This window comes from Coturnix japonica, chromosome 7 (genome assembly GCF_001577835.2).
Source record: "Coturnix japonica isolate 7356 chromosome 7, Coturnix japonica 2.1, whole genome shotgun sequence".
Lineage (NCBI taxonomy): Eukaryota > Metazoa > Chordata > Aves > Galliformes > Phasianidae > Coturnix > Coturnix japonica.
This window is the reverse complement of record NC_029522.1, coordinates 26682499-26690790: the sequence shown is the minus strand read 5'-3', so window position 1 is coordinate 26690790 and position 8292 is coordinate 26682499. Positions and strand designations below refer to the sequence as shown.

The window sequence follows — 8292 nt, the reverse complement described above, 5'->3', positions numbered from 1 at the left end:
AATATTAAATGGAGAACTTTTTAATTTTATTTTTTAAATAAAACTCTGGTGTATGTTCAGACCCTCAGACTATGTTTGAAATAAAGGCAGGATTTGCCTGAGCAGTGTGATCAGGACCAGACCCTTGCACTCAAGTTTCACAAAAACAAACAAGAAAAGAAATGTACCTGCACTTGCAAGAAAGGGGCATGTTCTCTTTCACTTATTATGCAGAAACTATTCTGGCCATCTTAGGATTACTGTTTGCCTTTGTAAGCCAAATTCAGGAATTCACAGTCCATACCTGTTAAGCACGCACAAAGTTGAACTGAAATAATCAGGACTATTCACTATTCAACACAAATGCTTAAGGATCGTGGTTTCAGTATGCTAACTGACAAAGGGATTTATTGATAACAGTATAGATAAGGGACAGCAGTTGCAAGCAGCTGTTGCTGCGGCTGCTGCTCTATGCAGTCATGGCTCCATAGCAGCCAATGAGCTGGATGCATGCTGACAGCCCAGCGGTTTTCCAGAACATGTGCATGACCATTACAACCGAGAACTGAACCATCTCCATCCATTGCTGAAAAGGCACTTAAAGAAAATGAAGAGGCAAAGTAGTACTTGTTTCTTATATTGTTTTGTCTTGTTTAGTGGGAGGATAACATTTGTTGGTTAAATCCCACATGACTGAACAAAACTGGTAGTTTGGTACTGAATCAGTTAGGGACAATAGTGGTCTCTCAGCATTGCCTGAAGCACAATATTCACTCGGCACTATTGTGCACAGACCAGATTTTGGAGCCCCTGGCCTTATAATTCTTCCCAGAATGGCCAGAGGAGTCCTAGGTAAGAATATATAAGTCCCAGGAATGCTGTATAAGGGAAAGACTTGGAGACTTCTATATAAGCATAGCGCATTTTAGACACAGAAAAAAATAAAACAAATGATGCCATAGATGCATGGTAGTTTGCAATGAATAGGACAGCATCTAGATACACACCAAATCCAGCACAGAGCAGTGAGGGGAACAGTCAGTCCATACATTTCTCTCTTCTCTTAGATTTTTACAAGGAACAAAAGATTTACAACTAAAGACTGCTAAATGCATTCAGATTGCTTTTAAATTAAATTATTAAAAAGTTAAGAAAAAATCTTTCGAAGGCCTATTCGCTAATTGGAGTGGCTCTGTTGGTCTGTTCTGCTTCTTGCCTGGAGGAACGTACTACACAGGATCTGCCTGAAGTGTAGTGTAAAGATGCTTTACAAGCTGACGCTTTGTACGTGTTCGTTATCTTTACCAGTAGGTGGAGCTGCCACGTTAGGTGCCGCTTTTTTTCATTTCTTCTCCCCCTTCGCTCCCCCACCCTTCGCCCTCCCTCTTCCTAATAAGCTGTTTTCTGATACATGTTGGGTACCATAGAGTGAGAGGGAACAGGAAGCGGAGGCAGAATCGGGGAGGATTCTGGAAAGGTCTCTGTGTTTTCTTTTCCACTGAGAATACAGAAATTACGATTAATTAGTAAAGCTTCGTGGATGGAAATCTGTACAATTTCAGCAGGGGATACATATTGTCACGTTATTTTTGGATGCTGGGCTTTGCAGTGATTTTTCATTCTCCTTTAATCAGGTAAGCTGGAAAAACATTAAATCCTACCCATAATCAATCTTAGCAATGTGATCTTTTTCATATTTTGGAAAGAGATTGTACCCTCTGGTTTGCTGTTAAGGTAGAGCTAAAGATGGAATGGAGAATTCAAAGCCATTTTGTACTGACTGATTGTGATGATGGTGTGATTTTTTCATTTTAACCTAGTTATATCTGGTATCTGGCCTCTTAATGTGATAATGTAATTCAGTACTCTTGCTTGCAAAATCAGATCTTTTTATCATCAAGGTGTACAACATTAATTCCTGGCATTTTATAGAAATGACCTTGTTTCCTAAGAAGGAAAATGTGGTGATAGCCAGGCTCAGGAACAGCAGGTCTCGTAAGACTCCAAGCATCTCAGATTCTGACAATACAGGAATAAAATCCATGTGGTTTGTTAATGCCATTTTCAATATGCATGTGTGTGTGTGTGTGTGTGTGTGTGTGTGTGTGTGTGTGTGCGTCTGTTTTGACAAAATCTCCTTATTGGTTAGTTTTTTCTAAGAGGCATACAAGGAAATATTTTCCTTCTGTGCCATTTTCTTTTTCCCATAGAATATACATTGTGTGTCTGCGTGTATGAGAGAATGGAGTCACCAACTGTTAATTAACCAGAGGGCCACACTGACAGTACTCCTCACATTTTGTCCATAACATCGCTGCCTAGCTTAATATATCCTTCATGATAGGACAGTTTAGATAAATTTCTTCATGTCATTTTCCATTTATCTATTGTCTTATTCATTGTTTTTAGAAGTAATTACAGCATTCAGTTTTTAAAGGTAAAAGGTAAATATAAATAAAGCTCATTTTGATAGATTCTTATTTCATTAGTGGCTCCGCAGATGTACATTCACATGGTATCCAATATATATAGTACTGTAGTATTCATTTGGAAATAATTTTCATGAGAAAAAAAGCAGAAATAAAAAGATACCCAAAAAACATACAACAGCATCAAGGAGCTCACTGTTTACAAAACACTGTCTCATACCACACTGGAAAAAAGATGCAGGATTGACTCTCAGTTGTTGCTCAGAGCAGCGAGGCCTATACGTGAAGCAGTGATAGGAAAGGATGAAGTTTATGATTCATATTCTTTGTATCGCCAATTCAGTATGCCTGTGACTTCCTTGTGTAAGTAACTTCAGCATAAGTAAATAATAATTATGATGCTATTTGTTTTAAAATGTACCACTTTTATGCTTTCACAATGGACTTTTCAATAAAACAGTTTCAAATGAAGAAATGAAGACTTTTTAAGTCTAATTAATCTTAACATGTCTCCATTTTGGGAGGAAAGACTGTGTTAAAGACTAGACTGTAAGCTGCTGTGGTAATTTGAAGCTCCATAGCACCTGTTAAACAGATATGTTATTTGTTAGGCCTTGGTATTTATAGAAAATATGCTTGTATTGTTAGCTCATTATTTTTTCCTCTAAAAAGCAAAAGTTAAGACCTCACACTGATTTTCTCAGCTGTGCTAATTAAGCTGCCTTTTAAAGTTGCATTGAGGTAATAAAAAGGCTAGCAGGGGTAGGGACACTGAGGAACAGCTCCCTTATACTCTCCAAGCTTTTGTCAGCAATGTAATTTGGTCATTTCCCTTTAATATCAGGTATTTGGGGGTGGGGAGTGTCAAGGGAAGGGAGAAAATATATGAAGTGCTCCTTCCAAATCAATTTGTTGATGTTACATTTTGTATTTTCACCTTTTCCTTCATCAGATAGCACTAGATGAGTTAATTTGTAGGTTTGTTTTTTCTTTTTCTACACCCTCAGCAGACAAAGAATTTTAGAAGCAATAATGAAGGTGGGATGTAAGGCAGAACTTGTGACTGATGGCATCCTGCTGCTGCTTGCATTCTTGGCCCCATATGTGTTAAATATATGCTATGTAATACATTGTTGAAGTCCCACAACTTTTGATGGATCAGATAACAGCAGATGCTGAGACTTCTTCAGAGTAGGCAAGGAAGTTGTGACCTGATTCCCTAACACAAAAATCCTGGCAGTTTTTACTTGTATACTGTCTGTGATGTAAGGTGACAAAAAATGTTTGAACTCTGCTGAAGTTAAATCCAAAATAAGTACAAGTATCAGATATTTGGTGATTTATTTGTTTAAATTACCTATTTGTTGACCTCTGAAAACAACTGTTGAAAGTAAGATTCAGGATTTACTCTTTTTTAAAATCAGAAAATTCTAGGTAAAGTTTAGAAACTTAACTTCAGTTTATATAAGTTTATTTGCCACTCAGTGTGCTCCTCTACTCTGTATTCTTTAGCTTGTAGCTATTAATCAGTAATTTCTGCTGATTAACACATATTGCAGCAAAGATCATTTCATCAGTGTCACATTGAATTCATAAAACCTTTAAAGTATCATAATAAAATTGACACGCATTCACACTGCTTACACATCAGATGTATACGCTGAACTGAGGCTTCAGTGAGCCCATCACATAAAGTGTCAACCATCATAAAATCCATGTTAAATTGTCTCCTCTTAGTGGAAAGCTCCTTTTCCTTGTCCCAGCTACTGTTTCTGATTAAAAGCTCTGAAGCACATTGCCAACAGCACTTCCCATATCTATGAGGCATGCTCTAAAAGTAATGCCTCCTATATCATTATGTTGGCCCAGAGCCTCAAATGCCAATGTTGGTGAAACAGAAGTAGAGGCTGAACCTTCCCACAAATACTCCTTTAATTATTTTTTTTTGCTTTTTTTAAAAAAATTAAATTATTTATTTTACATGCCTGGCATGCAGGTTCTTGTTCATTGCTGGTGAAAATGCATAGCTAATGGCAGTGGCTATGTTGAAAAGTTGAGCAAATTCTCAGCTACAAAACGCTATTATGTGTTATTGTGCTCTTTATGTTTATTGTAGTTTCCATAGAAAAAAAACAGGAGGCATTACTTCCAGAACAACCTAAGTAATTGACTGCCTTCCCATAGGAACTCAGAGCTGGTATCTTACATTAAGCTCACCTGCTTGCACCAGTTTTCCTCATGGTTATCTGAAATCCCCAGTATTATTCTGATAGTACAATTGCTTGATTTTTCTTGTCCTGTAGATATGTAAAGGGCAGGATAAGAGTAGCTCAGGCAGAGGCTGCATTACTTCAAAACATAAATATGAAATAAGAGCAGAATGTGCTTTTGAACAACCATAGTGTGTATAAGTACCATCACTATCATCCTAAACAGGAGCATGCTAATTAAATTATAGGTCACAAATGGATCTGATTTTTCACTGCCAAAATGATTTCCTTCTAGCAAACAAAGGAACAACAACAACAAAAACAAACAACCCAAAAGCCCTTCAAAAAACAAACAAAAAAGCAGCAGCCAACCCAACCCAAAACTGTCATTTTAAATTCTCAAAAGACTTGTAAGTGGTCACCAGACTTTTTAAGGCCTTCCTGCAAAAAAATGACTGCTCATGTATTCTAACAACTGAAATTGAACAGAATGTGTTTTATAATAAAAGTTAATTTAAAAGTTAAATTAAAATAAAAATACATTCAAATAATTATAACATTTTAATTACAATTTTTAATTGTAAAAAGTTAAAATTGAGTTAAAGAACTTAAGCATTTATGTGTTCTTTCACATGTAAAAATCTTAAAGATTATTTCTGCTCAGATTAGTTGTCTAGTCGTTCACTGTTTATACATAAGTCACTCCAAAAGTAATACCTCCTATTTATTCCCATGGAAAATACAACTGATACAAAAAGCACAAAAACAGCACGATAACATTTGATAAAGCAAAGTCTCAGCTACAAAACACAGTTTTTCAACATAGTCACCACCATTATCTATGCATTTTCACCAGCAATGAACAAGAACCTGTGTGCTGCACTCATACACATCTGCACCTGCAGGGGTGACCCAGTGTTGCCACTGCTGAAATGCACCACCCACCACCTCACTGTGTTGACATCCACTGCGGGGTGCCCATCAACATTCAGGAAGCATCACTGAATGTCAGTGTGTGCCATTTTTTCCGCATGGAGGAATTCAGCCACCCCTTTGCTTTACAGGCACTTCCATGCCGGACACCATTTTGTCAGACTGCCCCTCTTCTGCCATCTGTCACAGGGCAGCAGCATGTAATGGAATATTGGTGGGAAGGTTCAACCTCAATTGCTGTACAGCTGCCTGTGATGTCATGGGCCAACATAATAAAATAGGTGACAGTTACCAGGTACTGAAAAACATGATGGAGCTGTAGGTGTCCCTGTTCATTGCAGGAGTTTTGGATAAGATGACCTTTAAAGGAGTCTTCCAAATCAAATGATTCTATCATTCCCTAACTTTCAGAGCAGCGCTTGTAGTTACTGATCTTTCCTTATTAAGGAGTTCTGATTAGGCAAATGTAGATCATAGGGCTATCATACGCACAGGCCCTTTTTTCAATGTGGATTTTCCCTGCTGCTTCTCTGGGGTCATGGCTCAATCTGTCATGTCACTGGATGTTATAAATCTTACCACAAGATAAGATTGAATATGTGTATCATGATTGCATTGTACATACTAATACGTGACACGTACCAGATGTATCAATTGCCTACATGCTGTACTGTTGTGCTACCTGCATAGCAAAACTGATGTCAGCCGTGTGTTGAAGGGACTGCATGTATACAGACCAGCCAAACAGTGCATGCACAACATATAGCTGACTCCCCGTATTGGCACTGTGACAGGCACAGCCTCATACTTTGCAGAAGTTCCTGTCTGAAAACATGATGGCCACTAGCAAATCTGACATGATTTCACAGGTGTCAGCATGGAAAAAGACTTTGTACAGTATCAGTATTATTCACTGTGTTCCCAGTATAACTGCTCAACAAGATCCTTGTCAGAGATGCATAGCAGACACTTCCATTTATAGATTTATGCTTATATTAGACATTGTTTATTTAAAATTACGACCTCCCTTAGGATTCATATGAAAAAGTCCAACTCAAGTTCTGAACAAAAGCAATACATTTCTAGCTGTGTTAGAAAAGAATTTCTGTAATTGAGTATTAAGGGAGTCCTGCAGAAAGGTTTTCACTATTACTAGTTTGAGTTACTTGCCTCATGTTTTCTATTTATCAGATTGCTAGAATTCTTCCTATATACTAATGCATAGAAAGAATGCTAGAATTCTATTAGCTGTACCACAGCGTATATTGCTTAAAACCACAGGCCTCTTTTTAGTACAATATTGGGCTGATTTACATAAACAGTATAAGAAAAGATGTCTTTTAAAGAAGCGGGATAACTTGCATTGCATAGGCTTCACTCCATTGTAGTTCTGACTAGATCAAAATGGTACTTCCATAATCCATTAAGAAAACTTTCTAAACTTAGGGATTAATTTAACTTTATTAAGCAATTCCATGCAAATGGAACTTAAAGAAATCCATGTATAATTTTCATTGATTGTGTTAAGCCACAGATATGAAATGTACTATTTTCATTTTGAATTTCTGTGCTTATACCTCATATAGCAAAGACCACATACAGCTGAGAATTCTGTATAAACCTCTCAGCAAGAAGTTCCTCTTTTTTTCCCTTCAGTTCCCTAGACAACGGTCAAAGTCTAAATACAGTCCATTAATCTTGTGCTATACAAATTTTATTCTTTCATTTTTTGTATTGATTATTTTCTGGAGGTTATTAATTCTAAGAAAACAAGCATCCCAGTTGCATGGTTCTTAGTGATTCTGTTCATTTTCTGAGTTTATATTGGTATTTCTTGTTCGTTTTTCAAGCAACTTTTTGCCTTGTAAATGCATTTTCATAAGTTTCTCTAGAGAAAATTAGAAGAGTATTACTTTTTGCAAACACCTTTTGTTTTAATTTTTGAAAGCAAGAGTCATATTGCAATGCATTTAGACATTGCTAAGTGATGCTTCATTGTGAAGTCTCTAAAACCACCAGAGTAAGTAGCGGTAAGTGTTCAAGAACACTCAGAATTAGTTGGATAAAAGTTATGGGAAACACGCAACAAATAATTCTGAATCTGGACAGTTATTTCTGTGGATTCTGTTTCTTGTTAATCTAAAAGCAGATTAACTTTTCTGTAATTATTTAACATTTCAAATATCCTAGAGTTCCATTCATTGTTCAGAATTTGCCTCTAACTTGAGAATTCCACTTAACAGAAACCATCACTAGTATATTGTACAAAAACAATCTTTATACGAGTGTCTAATTCTGAATAACCCTGTTTCTTTCCAAAATCACATTTCAGAGGCATGGACACATTCTTCCACAGAACAATGTAACGACAACAGGTAACTATCTTTCCCAGCTCACCCTTACATTAAAAGGGAGCTCAAGTGCACAAAGAAACAATTTGAAGCATGTAAAAAATATATAAAGGATGCTCCATTTCATCTTAAAAGGAATGCTTATGTCATACAGGCAGAAGAATTTGGGAAAGAGTTCCGTACTTAAGAGTATATTGTGTAGTTTGCTCATCAGCAATCACTTCTGATGAATGCCTGAGGTTTTACCTGTGATTCACTCCTGGATATTGAAGCAGGATAACCCGCTCTAAATAAAAACAGTTTTGGTCAACATATCTTCCAAAATAATTCTCTATAGATGCTTTCTGCTGCAATGAAAATTTATTACTTAAAAATGCTTATACAACTTTA

At 36.7% G+C, this 8292-nt stretch overlaps 1 protein-coding gene across 1 annotated transcript in view; it reads left to right on the top strand.

Annotated features, from left to right (window-relative positions):
- Positions 1-1364: 1364 nt before the first annotated feature.
- LOC107317008 (sodium channel protein type 2 subunit alpha-like) overlaps positions 1365-8292 on the top strand; it is a 69168-nt gene continuing 62240 nt past the window's right edge. Inside the window, exons 1-2 of the mRNA XM_032445798.1 lie at positions 1365-1613; positions 7884-7926. The gene's annotated coding sequence lies outside the window, so the exon portion shown is untranslated. The remainder of the gene's footprint in view (positions 1614-7883; positions 7927-8292) is intronic.